At 40.2% G+C, this 17,363-nt stretch overlaps 1 long non-coding RNA gene across 3 annotated transcripts; it reads right to left on the bottom strand.

Annotated features, from left to right (window-relative positions):
• Positions 1 to 3,195: 3,195 nt before the first annotated feature.
• Positions 3,196 to 17,051, bottom strand: LOC126829463 (uncharacterized). Of its 3 annotated transcripts, none has more exons than XR_008789058.1 (4): positions 17,031 to 17,051; positions 8,345 to 8,421; positions 7,162 to 7,309; positions 3,196 to 3,491 (listed from the first exon to the last, which is right to left on the bottom strand). It is a non-coding gene; the product is annotated as an uncharacterized LOC126829463 (long non-coding RNA). The 3 variants fall into 3 exon arrangements; XR_008789057.1 differs by lacking the exon at positions 17,031 to 17,051 and adding an exon at positions 12,907 to 12,977; XR_008789059.1 differs by lacking the exon at positions 17,031 to 17,051 and adding an exon at positions 10,959 to 11,000.
• Between the last annotated feature and the right edge of the window lie 312 nt (positions 17,052 to 17,363).

The following is a 17,363-nucleotide window of genomic DNA, read 5'->3' as shown; positions in this document are numbered from 1 at the left end:
GTGGCTTAACGACGTAGTTGCATAATATTTACTACTATATCACGTTCCCTTGAAGGCAGCACGAAATGAAATGGGGTTTAACGTCCTACTGTTCTGCATCGACTGGGCTAATTAAGATGGGTATACACCATATGGTGTGGCATGAGGATAATTTTGCCGGGACAGCGCGACTTCGGCCTATTTTTATCTCAAATTCCAACTGGCAAGGGTTCTTTTACATGCACGCTGATGTATACACGGGGACCACCTGAACGACTAGACACTGTCCTTGCCTTGCCCACTGACAATGGGAAACCTCCAGGTAAGCGAGCCAGCGTCTTGCTAACTGAGCCACCGCGGTTTCCACAAATATAAAGAGAAGCGAAATGAGAATATAAGCTAATAATAGCCCCTATTACTCAGAGGGGGCAATTGGATGTCTTGGTGATCTAGAGTGTCGCGCTTCTAGTTGACCTTGAGGTCGTGGTTCCGAGCGTATGTGGCTTGGAGATAGGGGCGCATTCTCAACCTTGTAGATTTAATCCGGTTTCCTCCCACAGGAAAATATGACAATTTGTCTGCGATATCACCATCGGTGGAAGCGGACGTTAGACGCTAAGAACAACAACAACTATTAGTTCATATAGCACCAATTAGCAACTACATGCATAGCACCAATTAGCAACTACATGTATAGCACCAATTAGCACCCGACATTTATAGCACTAATGAGCACCTATTTCAACCCCTGTGGGGGGGGGGGATCTAGTGGTCTAGAGTGAGCGTGTGGGCGCCTTCTCAACCTCGTGGGTTTACACCGGGTACTCCGGTTTCCACCCTCAGGAAAGACCCTATGCGTGCGCTAAGACAATGAAGATGGAAATAAGACAACTTAACAGGAACGCCATCTCATCAACGGTAAAGATTATGCACTACCCTATACTACTTGTAGGCCTACCGCCTTTTGGGTGGAAATGAAATGAAATGAAATGGGGTTTAACGTCCTACTGTTCTGTTCCTATACTGGGCTAATGAAGACGGGCATACGCCATACAGTGTGCTATGAGGGAAATTTTGCCCGGGCAGCAGCACTATCGTCTACTCTTATATCGAATTCCAACTGCCAGGGGATCTTTTACGTGCATTCCAATATATACACGGGACCTCGGTTTTTCGTATCATGCGAAGGACTAGACAGCTGTCCTTGTCAGGCCCTCCGCTTTTGGATGGAGCCTGTGAATGGTTACTGTAACTCAAAAGGCGCGATCTATTTCCAACCACCTACGCTAGACGAGTCTCTGTCTAACAACTGGCTGCTCTCGCAAGTTTCCAAGGAAACACTTGTCTGCGACATCACCCTAGGTGGAAGCGGACGTTAGGCCAAGTCAAGACCTGGCCTACAGGTAACCTCTCGCTGGCGGTCGTGATTTCGATCCCTGGTGTGAGCGTATGTAATCTGGCGATAGCGGCACCTCCTCAACCTCCTTGGCGTACTGTGGGCAATCCGCCCCCCCCCCCCCCAAGTAACAACCCCTGCGCATATATTGTCATTTGGCTATAGGCATCCGGGACAGCTGCAAGGAGGGGCGGCGATCTTGCATACCCCTTTCGGTACGAAAACAAAATCATACCCTTGCGCGTTTTGATGAACAGCATGAGTATGCGTGTATATATATACACGTATACATGAGTCGGTTTTATCGCCACAGTCTCTTTCCTTCAATTAGCTTCAACATTTATCAGAGCAAGAATATATGGACCGGGGGCGATCATTGACCTTTTTGAAAACAGACAGACATATTATGAATATACCCACAGGCGCCTGTAACCTGCAAATTCTCTTTATTAAGCTGTGACTAAGCGAGCGAAATCATAAAATATCTTGTCGGAATCTAATGCAGGGGTAAATAACTCTTCTTAAAACGATTCTTTATCAGAGAGAGAGAGAGAGAGAGAGAGAGGGGGAGGGTTTAACGTCCACCCGACACAAACTAGGTCATTTCGGGACTAACACATGGTTCAATTTTATTTCAATAATTCGCTTGTGCGCAGGGGTCTTTAACAGTGGGAGGAAACCGGAGGACCGGGAGAAAACCCACGAGGTTGGACAGGCGACCCTACCACTTGTCACGTACAACCGGGGAATCAAAACCCCACCAGCTGACTCAATGACAGACCGTATGATACAGCGCGCGCGTGCTAACCATTCGGCCATCCACCCCCGCCCCTTTCTTTATCAGTACTTATGTACTATGGTTATACCATCTATATTTTCAATGCAAAATCGCGTTGAATTCAAGGTGCCTCTACCTGAGAGATTACACAAGGACGTGGCTGAAAGTTTTGGTGGTGGGTGAGTGGGGGGGGGCGAGTGGTCTAACAACTGTGCTTTAAACCATAAGGTTTGTCACTGTGTCAAGTGGCCGATATTTCCCAAGCTCATCCGGCGTCCTCCCACGGTTGAAGAACATATGTTGATTCCAAAATATGGCCGCTAAGGAAGAGCGCCTAGTAATTCGGATGGGACTAAAAACCGAGATGCCACGTAAAACAATCATTGTCATTTGGAATTCAAAATAAGAGTGCGAAATATTGCAAATTCCATATCCCATTCCATTCCAACACACTGAGAGATAGAAATAGTAACACATCGAGTAGTTGATCGTACCTGGAGAAAACCCACATTAGGAAAGCGACCCTCACCCTTGTCACATACAGGCCTGGAACTACATCAACGCCATTTACCTCAGTAATAGACCTCATGGTTTAGACAGCTTGGTGTAACTTTTGGACGCCAATACTGATCAGTTATTGAACATTTTTTTTAAAAGATGCATTATGTAAGAGCTAAATCTGCTTATTGCCGATCTTTCATTTTGGCTTCAAATGTTATCTAAATTATCATTTAGACCTTTATTTACAAACCAAGCCTATAATTAATTCACTTGACCATCGAATGGTCGAGGTTTAAATGAAATTGAACATCCGCGAGATTTAAAAATTTAAAAATAAAATAGATAATCGCGGCTAAGTTTATCGTTGCTACTATAATAAACGATCTGCGCGATATCTTCAAACAGTCAAGACTCTGCCCAGAATAAATTTTCAATATGCATTTTTCGTTATCTATATTTTAACTATTATTGGAAGAACGGCCAGTTTTGTATCTAAATCTTGCATAATGCATCTTTGATTAACAACTCTTAAATCTAGATATTTGCGTGCTGTGAATTGATCATTTATTTTATTCTGCCTTTGGAGGCTTATTAATTTAACGCGAGGCCAAGAAGATGTAGGTTCCTTCTTTCTCTATCGTAGTGTCAACATCTGTTATCAAATTGACACTGATCTCGTCACCTTTGTTAAAAGATGTTTTCTGGCTAATTTTGCACATATTACGGTCATCAAATTGGCAGGTTGCGATCACGGTCTCTTCACCATTGCTTTGTAACAGAACATCTACCCGAGAATTTTGCACTTCACTAACTTTTACATGGACTTCGTAATAAGATCTGAAAAACAGAATGTGAATTTTGAAGTTGAAAGATGTTCATACATGAATGAATGGAATGGGGTTTAATGTGGGTAGGACGCTGGCTTGCTAGGCTGGATTTCGCGGGTTCGTTCCTGGGGTTGGCCGAGAAAGTTCATCGGGATTTTCCTGCGTGGTTTCCCCTTGTCAGTGGTGCAGGACCGAGGGCCCAGCAAGGACAAATGTCTAGTCGTTCGGATGGGACGGAAAACATAAAGTTTCCAGACCGATAATGACATCGTCAAAGAATGGAAATAATATTAGCCCTGCAACCTGGCAATAACCAAGGATCTAAGTTGGTTGTCACGTGTTTGTTTAACATGTAGCCACGTGAAGTTCAAAGATGCAATAGGTAAGAGCTAAATCTTCCTATTGCAGATCTTCATTTTGGCTTCAAATGTTATAATAGTTATTCTTTAGACATTTATTGACGCGACAAGCCTATAATCAACTAGACCATCGGTGGCAGATGTATGATCGCCATTTAATGATTTAATTTAAAAATGAGTCTCTATTAACAAGTAACGTTGCTGCGATAATGAACGATCTCCACAATAGAGTAATTTGAATGAAATTTTCAATATATTCATTTCTCATTATCTATTTTAAAACTATTACAACAATAACGACCAGTTCTGTATCTAAATCTTACATAATGCATCTTTAATTTGAATATTTAAAGGATCGAAAGACGTTGGTATTAAGGTAATATTCCAGAATTTGTTCATCTCCAAACATCACCGGACTTCAACGGATTTAAGTTATTCAAATTGATGAATTCTTAAGCCAGGTTCCCACTATCACGATTCGTGGACTCTATAGGGACAATCCTATCGGGACACATCGCACGACCATGTGAACCTAGCATAACGGAGGTTATATCCTATAACTTTCTACAGATTGTATGCCTCTATCCTATCTTCCCTTATATCTTATTTTTATTGTATTTAATTGAGAAATGATCCCTTTGATTTGGGAGGGGGGTTGGATGGCTGAATGGTTAGCGTGCGCGCGCTGTATCATAAAGTCTGTCATTGAGTCGACTGGCGTGGTTTCGAATCCGCGGTTGTACGTGGCAAGGAGTAGGGTCGCCTGTCCAACCTCGTGGGTTTTCTCCGGGTCCTCCGGTTTCCTCCCACTGCTAAAGACCCCTACGCGCAAGCGAATTATGTAAATAAAATTAAACCATATGTTAGTCCCGAAATGACCTAGTTTGTGTCGAGTGGACGTTAAACCCCATTTCTCTCTCTCTCTCTCTCTCCCTTTGATTTGGGTGAAAACGTGTTTAAACTTCAAAACTCACGATTGCTCAGTGGTTACTTTGGATGAAAAAACGAAAACATCGATTTCGTATTTTTGCCCTTCGCAGCCACGTGTCTCCTAGGAGACTTGTAAGAAAAGCCAGTCTTAAAGTAGCTAAGTCTCTAACTCAATATCATCCATTCCTTCGACATTGAAAAACCCCAAATTATTTCTCAATTTAAATCAACACTGGTGTTGTGATCTTACAGGGAAATGATGGGCGTCTGATATCCAATATTTAAGACAATCGTGTACCATAATGCGTTTCGGTGCCATTTGTAACAAGGAACTCGAAGAACTAGACATATTCCACAAGTTATGTCAAAAGGTGACAATATATTCTTATCTGGAGAGCAAGCGCAATAAATACTGTCGGTGTAGACTGGAATAAACAGACGTTAGAAATTGCCATTTGATTGAGACTTCTGATGTATTTCGCCGAACATAACTGTTTTGAAACTAGAGTAAAAACGGAAACGATTGAATGTAAATCAGTTTGTATACATTCATATTACATTAATATATGCAGTGCTACCCATTTGTGTCAATTTCTGGGTCCCAAATATTAGCGATTTAGCTCATTTCAATGAGTCGAGCATAGGGTGAAAATGGAAGAGCGAGCAGACCATTTCACCGCCTCCATTTTCTTGGCTTAAGGCGCAGTCGTCCCTTTTGAGATACAGTGGCCAATGGTACTCTCCAATTTTGATTTAGTCTGCTAATTTTACTATAAATAGTTACAAGGTGACGTACATGGTATTAATATGTGAGTGAGCGAGACCCATTCGATTTTAATCTGAATTATAAACGCGTAATGGGAGATACATTAATAACAGCTTTGTACATATTATTCCCCATAGAAGTATCGTTTAGAGCAGCTTTAAAAGAAAGTCAATCCTAAAATAAATATTTGTTTAAGTAGCCGCGCGCAAGTAAGCTAACAGTTATGGTATGAGAGAGAGAGAGGGAGAGAGAGAGAGGGAGGGAGAGAGGGAGAGAGAGAGACAGGGAGGGAGAGAGAGAGAGAGAGAGAGAGAGAGAGAGAGAGAGAGAGTTTAGATTTAACGACCATTCGAGACAAACTAGGTCATTTCGAGACTAGCACATGGTTCAATTTTATTTTAATATTTCAAAAATTAGCTTGCGTCTATGAGTCTTTAGCAGTGGGAGGAAACCAGAGGACCCGGAGAAAACCCACGAGGTTGGATATCGGGCAGGAAACACTTACTATTATAAAAGTGAAATTATGAAACTCACGCGAGAGAAATGGCCTTCTAATCCACAAAGACTTAGTGTTCACGGAAGAAATAAATGAAATGTGGTTGGGTTTAACGCCCTACTGTTAGGACTGTGCTAATGAAGACGGGCATGCGCCAATGACTATACGCTGTCCTCTGCCAGGCATTCGGTCCTGTACCATTGAAAATTCCGATGAACAATGTCAGCCAACACCGGGATCGAAAACGGGACCTCCATGTTAGTAAGCCAATGGCCGAATGGTTAGCATGTGTGCGCTGTATCATACCGTCTGTCATTGAGTCAATTGGCGGGGTTTCGATTCCCCGGTTGCAGGGTCGCCTGTCCAACCTCGTGGGTTTTCTCCGGGTCCTCCGGTTTCCTCCCACTGCTAAAGATCCCTACCCGCAAGCGAATTATTAAAATAAAATTGAATCATGTGTTAGTCCCGAAATAACCTAGTTTGTGTCGAGTGAACGTTAAACCCATCTCTCTCTCTCTCTCTCTCTCTCTCTCTCTCTCTCTCTCTCTCTCTCTCTTACTCGCTGAGCCACAACGACTACAGTATGTAGCACTATGGCCCTTGAGACAATTTTGGCTCTTTATAAAATTGTCTCTTCAATTTGGTCTATAAAGTCAAATCATAAGTACTAAATGAACGTGGTTATAGTTGTTCGTAAAAAACAGTGATGTTTTAGTTAAATTATAATCATTGTCAAAATAGTCCACAAATTCTAGCTGTTTATTGACCTATGGTCGGTTGACCAAAAATAGGTAATGTTGCCTGTCTTGTTTGTGGGAAATATAAAGTTTTATTCCTTATATGGCGTGGAAATTCACGTCAAGGTTATTAAAGACCTGGGAAAATAGGGGGTATAAATTAGGGTGTAGAGGAGAGCTAGATTAGAGCTCACCCAGAAATTCTTACCAGTCATTACCATTGAGAACGAGGAACCTGCAAAGTTATTTCCAGTTTACTAATAAAGCTGTGAAATCATTGTTGCTGTAGTATTATTTACGATCACAAGGAACACAACAAATAAAGAAGTCCGGTAGTACTACACGTGTTCCAGAAGAGTTTAACCCTGTGATAAACAGTGAAATGTACTAACCTTCCAGTATCGTGAATGGTCAGTTTCTCTGTGTCATCATCATACAGATTACCGTAATCGGCTTCTTCTGTATCAAAAGGCACCCTGGTGTTACCACTTGTAACAGGTATAGACTTGGATATAAATAATCGAGTGTAATAATAAGCAGCTGTAAATAGAAATAATTTAATTTGATTTAGTTAATGCTTTCTGGGTACAGGAAAAGACATGAAATGGGGTTTAACGTCCTACTGTTTTGCTCCGACCGGACTAATGAAGACGGGTATACGCCATACAGTGTGCTATGAGGAAAATTGTGCCCAGATAGTGGCGCTACAGTCTACTCTTATTTCGAATTCTAACTGGCAAGGGATCTTTTACGTGCACGCCAATGTTTACACGGGTTCTCGTGTAGGAAAAGAAGATATATTAGGTCATCTCGGGACATACATATGGTACAAGTTTATTTTAAAAATTCGTTTGCGCGCAGGGGTCTTTAGCATGTGGGAGCAAACAGTAAGTGGGTCATTTTGGGACTAACACATGATTAAACTAGGTCATTTCAAGAACAACATATGGTACGATTTAATTTCGATAATTCGCTTGCGCTTAGGAGGCTTTAGCATTAGGAGGAAACCGGAGTGCCCGGGGGCAAACCGACGAGGTTGGACAGGGAACCGAAGCATTATGATCTAAAGAGCAAACTTTAGACCATTTACGTCACTGAAAAAGGGAGGGTGGTGGATGGCCGAATGGTTAGCACGTGCGCGCTGTAACATAAGGCCTGTCATTGAGTCAACTGCCGTGGTTTCGAATCCCCGGTTGTACGTGACAAGGAGTAGGGTCGCCTGTCCAACCTCGTGGGTTTTCTCCGGGTCCTCCGGTTTCCTCCCACTGCTAAAGACCCCTACGCGCAAGCGAATTATTGAAATAAATAAAAACATTAAACCATATGTTAGTCCCGAAATGACCTGGTTTGTGTCGAGTGGACGTTAAACCCCATTTCTCTCTCTCTCTCTGTCATTGAAAAAATCATTGCTAAACGAAATACATTATCAATGCAAAGATCGAATTCCTGAGAGAGAGAGACTAACGTGTGGTTCAATTAAATTTCAATAATTCACACGCGTGAAGGGGTCTAATTAAGTTCAATCAGCCTCAACGGCTACACTCTTTCCTTTTTGAGAGAGATTTTACAACTTACCATCGGTGACTGCAAGACCAAGGATAACGACAATAAAGAATTTGACCGGGACCATGGTGGATTTAGTCTGAATTAGTCTGAAAACAACAAGAAATTGATTAAATGGATTAATATCGATCACATCCAGGTGTTTTGGGTTGTGTTGTGGGTGTCGTGGGTTGTGTTGTGGGTGGGGTGGTTTGTGCTGGGGTGTTGTGGGTGGGGTGGGTGTTTGGTTGAGCGGACTAACGCTTGCGTGCTAGATCATAAAGTAATGGGGCGGACAAGAACTAGGATAAGAACTAACCACTATTTGTTATCATTTTATTAGTCATCATGATTCAGACAATAGTAATGTATATCTAGATATTTTTTATCAATATATGAGGGCTGGCTGACAAGTTTTAAGCCTGTCTGTGAAAGACCTGTACTAAGTCCATGGTTTCCATTTAATTTACTACATGGTCCCCTTCGAGGTGTACACAATTTTGCCAACGATGTTGCAAAGTCTAGTTGGAAGAAATTTTCTCCAGCATCCTAAAAAATTCGTTCACAGCTGACATGACGTCATCCTTACTAGGAAAATGACGATCGGCTCGTTCCTTTTTCTGTTTTTCATTTGGGAAAACAAGTGTCATCCATGATACAAATCTAGCTAAAAAATTATCAGGATCTATTTCACTCTTTCTTTCTCAGTCACCTCCAGGGAAAGTTATTTATTGCGTTTAACGTTTCGGTAACACAATACACCGGCCGCTTTACAACTAACATAAAATAAATATTTCAATGTCAGGGAAGAGAAAGCTATAAGGTCAGCTGCGGTTAATCGAATTCCTGTTATTAAAGATACATTACGGTAGATTCGATAACGAGTTGGCAGTTCTCACTGTAATAGTTAAAAACTGGATAATGTAAAGGCAATTTGCTGAAAATTTCATTCAAATTGATCCACCATGAACCGAGAACTAAGCGGTTGAAATTTCCGGCTAGCCTTCATCATCATTATCAATGTAATCGTTAAATCGTGAAGGAAAGTTATGCAGTAAATCGGTTCATAATCCACTAAAGATCGCAGGCTAGGGATGCCATCTAGGGTTGATTATGGTCTGGATAGGTTAATTAATGTCTAATTAATAATTTAGATAACATTTCAGGCCTAAAAAAAGACCTGAAATAGACAGATTTAGCTCTTGCATAATGTATGTTTAAGTTTTCCTAACATGCAGGATACCGTTTACACTGGTGGACTTTGGTTTTGCGTCACACCTTTCCCCGACAGCTAGACGAACACCATCCCCGACAAGACCAAACTGGCCTTCACAAATCTAGCTTGATATAAAGAAAATGAAATGAAATGGGGTTTAATGTCCTACTGTTCTACTCCGACTGGGCTGATGAAGACGGGCATACGTTATACAGTGTGATATGAGTGAATAATTTTAACATCCACTCGACACAAACTAGGTCATTTCGGGACTAACATATGGTTCAGTTTTATTTCAATAATTCGCTTTAGCAGTGCAGGGAGAAAACCGGCGGGCCCGGTGAAAACTCTCCGCGAGGTTGGAAGGCGACTCTACTCCTTGTCACGTACAATCGGGAATCGAAACCACACAAGTTAACACTGTTTGAAGCAGAAAAGTAGGACACTAAACCAATTTCTTTCATTTCATTTCGTTTTGGCGTAGCGCTCAACAATAAAAAAAATATCAATAAATAATGGCACATGCTTATGGAAAAACAGCTACTTAGTTATTTAGGCGACGTTTTGGAGAGTATTCTCTCAACTTTACCAAGCTATCCAGTTACTAAATGCCTCTATCTATAAATAATGACACATGCTTATGGAAAAACAGCTACTTAGTTATTTAGGCGACGTTTTGGAGAGTATTCTCTCAACTTTACCAAGCTATCCAGTTACTAAATGCCTCTATCAATAAATAATGACACATGCTTATGGCAAAACAGCTACTTAGTTATTTAGGCGACGTTTTGGAGAGTATTCTCTCAACTTTACCAAGCTATCCAGTTACTAAATGCCTCTATCAATAAATAATGACACATGCTTATGGCAAAACAGCTACTTAGTTATTTAGGCGACGTTTTGGAGAGTATTCTCTCAACTTTACCAAGCTATCCAGTTACTAAATGCCTCTATCAATAAATAATGACACATGCTTATGGCAAAACAGCTACTTAGTTATTTAGGCGACGTTTTGGAGAGTATTCTCTCAACTTTACCAAGCTATCCAGTTACTAAATGCCTCTATCAATAAATAATGACACATGCTTATGGCAAAACAGCTACTTAGTTATTTAGGCGACGTTTTGGAGAGTATTATCTCAACTTTACCAAGCTATCCAGTTACTAAATGCCTCTATCAATAAATAATGACACATGCTTATGGCAAAACAGCTACTTAGTTATTTAGGCGACGTTTTGGAGAGTATTATCTCAACTTTACCAAGCTATCCAGTTACTAAATGCCTCTATCAATAAATAATGACACATGCTTATGGCAAAACAGCTACTTAGTTATTTAGGCGACGTTTTGGAGAGTATTCTCTCAACTTTACCAAGCTATCCAGTTACTAAATGCCTCTAAAAGATTAATAAAAAAGATACTTCACTGACATTTTTTGATTAAAGAAAATATACAATATCCGTTCTGGTTTCTATATTACAATAAATACATAGGTGGTATAAAATATTAACATATATTAATAAGGTATTACACAGTTAGCACGACAGGTGTGGGTCATATTAAATTATTGACTTTTTTTTAATGGAATGATGTTCAAGTTATAAGTAAAGATATTATTTCTTTTGACCTATTCAGTGTTAACTTTTTCCTTGGCGATTTTATTATTATTATTTTTTTTTTTGTAAAAAAATACGTTTATTTTGTGAAAAAAAATTTGCGTTTATTTTAGAGGCATATTGGGAGAGGACCGTTACGTCCTGTCAACAGATTACTACAACGTTAAATCCCATTTGAGCCACGGTGGCTAGGTGGTTAAGACGCTGGCGCTAGCCTGGAGGTCGGGTGTTCGATCCCTTCATTGGCCGAAAAAGTTCATCCAGATTTTCCGACGTGGTTTTCCCTTGTCAGCTGTGCGGAACGGAGGGCCTGACAAGGACAGCTGTCTAGTCCTTCGGATGAGACTGGCAGTTGGAATTCGATATAAGAGTAGGCGATAGTGCCGCTGCTCGGGCAAAATTTCCCTCATAGCACACTGTATGGCGTATGCCCGTCTTCATTAGCCCAGTATAGGAGCAGAACATTAGGACGTTAAACCCCATTTCATTTCATTTGATTTCAAACCCCATTTTATTTCATGTCATTTAAGGTTCAGTCAACACAAACAAAATGCGTGCGAGTAAGCCGCTGTTTTGCTCTTCAGATCCACTCCTTTTCTCGCACAAGCCGGTAATCGAACACACAACTTGCCATGAGGCATATTTTGCATTTACAGGTTGGCGTCCACGTCAAAAAACCCATGACAATTCAATTGCTGTCCGGGTATTTCCCCAGCTCCCTATATGGCGCATGCCCAGTTAATGCAGACTAGTATCAAGTTAGCCCCTATTTCCTTCATTCGTTTATTCATTCATAGTTTGCATGCGTACTTTAAAGTTGCAATTTCATATTTTTAAGTTATATTTTTAAAATGTATTAAAATGAAGCCTTAAAATAGATGGTATCTATAAACAGTCCTATCTTGTTAAAGAATAATCCTATTAATCCTATAATTCACTATTGCCAGTTGAGAAATTGGCAAAAATATCATTTTCAACTTCAAATTCAAACGTTTGAAGATAGCTATTCCATGGGGGGGGGGGGGTGGGTGGAAAACAAGAGAGGTAATTGTGTTATTATTTCCAGGGTCAAAGGATTTTTTAGTGGGAGAATAATACCTATGATCGTATAATAGTGAGTTGAAAACCTATTGAGCAAAAGACAAAGAAATAATTATGTTTTGACTTTCTTAGAAAATATGAAATTATCGCTTTAAAGGCTTTTTTAAGTGTTCATCTACAAGTGCACGGTATTCTGTCCTATCCTAACATCTAGACAATTTTTACATACCAGACTCTCTGTCTGGCACCACTACGGGGAACTAGGCTGGAAAGTTACGAAGAACTGCCCCCCCCCCCCCCAACAACAGGATCGAACATAATTAGCATTAATAACCTAATAGACCATACTGACAAGGGGAATCGGGCTAGAAACGCCCGAATAACTGTCTGGATCAACAACGGGATCGGGACGTCTTGGTTAGCGAGTCAGCGCTATACTAACAGAACCACCGTGACTCCTAAAATAATTAGCATTAATAACGTAATACACTTAATGACAAGGTGAATCAGGTTAGAAACTCCCTAAGAACTGTCTTTCCCAACAACGAGTCAGCGCTATACTATACGAACAGAGCCACCGTGGCTCCTAAAATAATTAGCATTAATAACCTAATACACCATATTGACAAGGGGAATCAGGCTCGAAACTCCCTAAGAACTGTCTGGACCATCACCGGGATCGAACCTAATATACAGATCATCAGTAAGCTAATACACTTACCTTCTCTAATTCGTTTCACCAACAGAATAATGACCGAATGTTTTAGTTAACGTATTTATAGTGATTGCTATCAGTACCAGCATCTAGACTCATATTATAATGATTAACAAAAAATGTGTTGTTCACAGCTTGGCTATTATGAAAGGCGTTAAAAATAATTTTGAATAAAATGATATTTTGTTATTGGCCCTTACAGTGAGCTGAGAATTATGACTAATACAATTTCCCAGTTAAAGTGTTATGACGATTTTTGTTGCCTACCTTTCGAAGAATGTAGAGGGCTGCTAAAATAAGTACGTTCGCCTGTCCGTAAAACTGTCTATCTTCTGTCCGCCACACTTTTTTTGGACACAATTACTTTGCGTTAGGGTGAATGTAGCTGTTCATTTAGGCGAATGCCTTGAATGAGTTCGATAATAAGTTTTTTGTTTTGTTACTTGTGTGTAGATGTCCGTTAGGTGAGTGCCGTGACTGAGCAGGGCTCAGGCAGGCAATTTGAGACTTTGGTGTAGATGTCGGTTAGGTGAGTGTCGTGACAGAGCTGGAGAGAGAGAGAGAAATGAGGTTTAACGTCCACTCGACACAAACTAGGTCATTTCGGGACTAACATATGGTTTAATTTTATTAACATAATTCGCTTGCGCGTAGGGGTCTTTAGCAGTGTGACAGAGCTGGACGATTGGCATTTTTTGTATACATGTATAGACAGCTCTTGGGTGTAAATTTTTGGGAAGTTTCATGTCTCCCATGAAATAAACCCACACAAACCAACTGGACGTATGTTTAAAAAGTATCAACTGGACGATTTAAGTTGAAGAGAAAACTGATTGCAAATATACGGTCAATATCTAATCTGTAGACCAAATGAAATGAAATGGGGTTAAACGTCCTACTAGTCTGCGCCGGCTGTGCTAATAGATAGCTATTATACCTGGACAGCTGCAATACAACCTATTTTTATATCGAATTCCCACTGTGAGGGGTTCTTTTACGTGCAGGCTGATGTGTACACAAACAAATGACTATATCCCTTGCCAGACCCTCCGCCTTGCACCAATGACAAGGGGGAACTACGACGGAAAATCCCCGGTTAGCGAGCCAACATCTTACTCAGTGAGCCACCGTGGCTCTGTGGACCAAATGAAACTGGGAGTATAGCATCAATAATCATCGAATTTACCAATAACCTGATCCTCTTTCACTGTGGGTATTTCTGTTGCAACAGTCCGATAATAAATTAAATGGGGTTTAACGGTCTACTATTATGCACCCACTGGGCTAAGGAAGACGGGCGCTTTTGCCCGGACTTGGGTGCTACGGCCATAACTTTTTTTGAATTCCAACTGCCAGAGGTTATCTGTCGTGTATGCCAACGGGTACACGGGGTCTTTGTCCAGTCCTCCATCCTGCACCAAAGGGAAATTTTCCGCCTAACACCGGGTCGAATCTAGCCTAATCTTATGTTTGCATTCTGTTTAAACATACATTATGCAAGAGCTAAATCTGTCTATTGCAGGTCTTTCTTTAGGCCTGAAATGTTATCTAAATTATTAATAAGATATTAATTAACCTATCCAGACCATAATCAACTCTAGATGGCATCGCTAACCTGCTACCTTTAGTGGATTATGAGCCGATTTACTGCATAACTTTCCTTCACGCTTTAACGATTAATTGAATAATCGAGACTATGCTGTTTATCGTCCTGACTTTAGTAATGATTATCGAGGCTAGGCGGAAATTTCAATCGCTTAGTTCTCGGTTCATAGTGGATCAATTTGAATGAAATTTTCAGCAAATTGCCTTTACATTATCTAGTTTAACTATTATAGTGAGAACTGCCAACTCGTTATCGAATCTCCCATAATATATCTTTAACTTAGTCTGTCACATCAGTATGAACAGCAACACTTCTCTTTAACATGAGCGATTCTATTAATTCTATTGCGCACAATATATATTTTATCTCGTAACATTATATATGGAATTGTAAAAATAAATCATCTTCTATAATGGAAATCGTCAAAACTAATTAGCACAGCTACAATTTTTATATTTTGACAAAAATGGTGAAAAATATGTTAAAAGATAGCAACACAAAGCTTGGAAATACGCCAACAAAGCAGCTTATCTAAAGAAAAACTTGGATGTTGACCAAATTTAATAAGGATCTAGGGTTCTTTTCGAAATCTCCATCATGTTCCCAAGTCCTTCCGGGCCCTTAATAGTAATTATTTAAAATCATCAGGGTTCGTGGTTACCGATTTCAATGCTTCAAACCATATTTTAAAATTAATAGGATTAAAACTTTTCACAGACCAAAACCTTAACATGAAATTTGAAAAACTGTAAACGCTAACTAACATGTTAACAAATGAAAGGGGTTTAACGTCCTACTGTTCTGCTCCGAACTAGGCTAATGAAGACGGGCATACGCCATACAGTGTGCTATGAGGGAAAAGTTTGCCCGGACAGCAGCACTACGGCCTACTCTTATATCGAATTCCAACTGTCAAGGGATCGTTTACGTGCGCGCCAATGTGTACACAGGACCTCGGTTTTTCGTCCCATCCGAACGACTAGACAGCTGTCCTTGTCAGTCCATCTGCGTTAACAAGGTGGTGGTGGTGTGTGTGTGTGTGTGTGTGTGGGGGGGGGGGGGTCCGAAAGGGAAGATTTGGACTCTCATGAACCCAATGCTTCATACCAAATTTGAAAATCTAAAAAATTGTAGTAATTGCTAACATAATAAAAAGATTTTCAGAAAGGTTTTTTTTTGCGTTGGGGGGGGGGGGGGTGGGGATTAGGTCTAGAAGGAAAGGTTTAGGCTCTCATTAACCTAATGGTAAATACCAAATTTGGAAAATTATTTTCAAGCAAGGGAGTAACTCCGTAACAGAGTAACCGTCTTTTCATGACTCCGATGCTTCACGTCAAATTTGAAAAATCTGTTAAAATAAGTTTTCAGCTAAGGGAAGATAACTCGTGAACTGAAGGTAGCACAGCGTTGAAAATCAATAGAGTTCGTCAATAGACTTCAAGGCTTCAAACCAAATTAGAAAACAATATTGTAAAAACTGTAGTCTCTATTCGAATTCGAATGTTGGACTATTGGAATATTGAAATGCCCTAATAGACATTTACCAGACAACTTAGTTAACATTTTTGTCAATTAAAGGAAGTTTGCCCGGACAGTCGTATGTCCACCTATTCTCCTTTGGATTCCAAACTTATGATATTTGGAAAATTCAACACAAGTTTGTCTTGTTTCAACACACGTTTTTGTTGATTTCATATTCAACACATGTTTGCCTTGTTTCAACACACGTTTTTTTTTGTTAAACATACATTATGCAAGAGCTAAATCTGCCTATTTGCAGGTCTTTCTTTAGGCCTGAAATGTTATCTAAATTATTAATTAGATATTAATTAACCTATCAAGGCCATAATCAATTCTCGATGTCATCGCTAGCCTGCGATATTTATTGGATCAGGTCCCGACTTGCTGTTCGATTTCCATTCACGTTTTCTATCGTACCGACTTTAGTAATGATGATCGAGGCTAGGCCGAAAATTCAATCGCTAAAATCTCGGTTCAGACAGAGTAGATCCATTGGACTGAAATTTGTACCTATTATGGTGAGAACTGTCAGCTCTTTATCTAATCTCCCATAATGTATCTTTAAATATTAACCCCTAACTTGTGTTGAAAATAATTAAGGGGGGTTGGGTGGCTGAATGGTTAGCACGTGCGCGCTGTATCATAAAGTCTGTCATTGAGACAACTGGCGTGGTTTTGATTCCCCGTTTGTACGTGGCAAGGAGTAGGGTCGCCTGTCCAACCTCGTGGGTTTTCTTCGGGTCCTCCGGTTTCCTCCCACTGCTAAAGGCCCCTACGCGCAGGAGAATTATGGAAATAAAAATGACCCATTTGTTAGTCCCGAAATGACCTAGTTTGTGTCGAGTGGACGTTAAACCCCATTTCCCCCTCTCTCTGAAAATAATTAAAACAAATTTGTGTGGTTTCAACACCTGTGTTTGTAGAGTGTATAGATGCAAAAAAAAAAAGAGAAACGTATTAACCAAGAACAAAACAAACTATGCAGACATTGATGGACACTCACCGTTAGTTTTCTTTTGGCGCTGGACGAATCTGTCCAAACTCCCATTATTTATACCAGGAGGAGAATGACCCACATGTCCAATTCATAATTAATGGTTGTCGTTTTCTGACCATTCATCTGTAAATTATACTCATGACAAACAAATTTGTAATTAAAATTAAAATTATTTATTGACTGTATACATTATCGGCATTAATATGACATGTATCTCATCATGCGTTAAAAATGATGCCGCTACATTAAACGTGACATCAGATAAATATATATAATAGTTCATGGGTACCTGAAATATCATGATCGACGTTTCTATATTCTGAAATAGATAAATAACTC

Source organism: Patella vulgata, chromosome 8 (assembly GCF_932274485.2).
Source record: "Patella vulgata chromosome 8, xgPatVulg1.2, whole genome shotgun sequence".
Classification (NCBI taxonomy): domain Eukaryota; kingdom Metazoa; phylum Mollusca; class Gastropoda; family Patellidae; genus Patella; species Patella vulgata.
Note: the sequence above shows the minus strand (reverse complement) of the source record. Positions and strands in the feature narration are given on the sequence as shown.